Source organism: Penaeus monodon, chromosome 20, assembly GCF_015228065.2.
Source record: "Penaeus monodon isolate SGIC_2016 chromosome 20, NSTDA_Pmon_1, whole genome shotgun sequence".
NCBI classification, from domain to species: Eukaryota; Metazoa; Arthropoda; class Malacostraca; order Decapoda; family Penaeidae; genus Penaeus; species Penaeus monodon.
The window spans coordinates 30,805,671-30,806,190 of NC_051405.1; the positions used below are offsets into that span (position 1 = coordinate 30,805,671).

General features: G+C 31.5%; 1 protein-coding gene across 1 annotated transcript in view; it reads left to right on the plus strand.

The window, feature by feature from the left end:
• LOC119585970 (flocculation protein FLO11-like) overlaps window positions 1-520 on the plus strand; it is an 18,578-nt gene that overhangs the window by 15,457 nt on the left and 2,601 nt on the right. The gene's annotated exons all lie outside the window — the stretch shown is intronic.

The window sequence follows — 520 nt, forward strand, 5'->3', positions numbered from 1 at the left end:
CCTCTGGCTTAATAGAAAGTGAGGGTTGTCATTTATCATTATTATTTACATTTACCTCAACAAGTAAATATTTTTTAAACTTTATTTCATCTAATTTCCTTACAGTTCAGCTTACAGTTAGATTTTTTTTCTAAACGAAGTGGTCAAAGACAGTTTCGTAAATAGAGAAAACTAATGATTAACGTATTAGGTTATGGTTTCTTGCATTTTATTTTGTAGCATCAGAGTGGATTCAGTTTTCATATAAATTCAGTAAAATATAATTACGATTAAGTATTTGTCATGATTTTCATTTTTTACTTTTTTCAAGCACCTTGCCGTATCCCTTTTCTATAGATTAATAGCCATGATGGTAGATTAGAATATAATTCAGCCTAAAATATAATGTATAAAATCTCACTGCAATGTTCTCCCTTTCCTTCTGCAATAAAGTCTTCTACATAAAGTCTTCCTCTTCCATATCTGTAAAGGAAGTCGAATTTTCGCATCCTTGAGCTGGCCCAAGGTTGGCGCTGAGAGG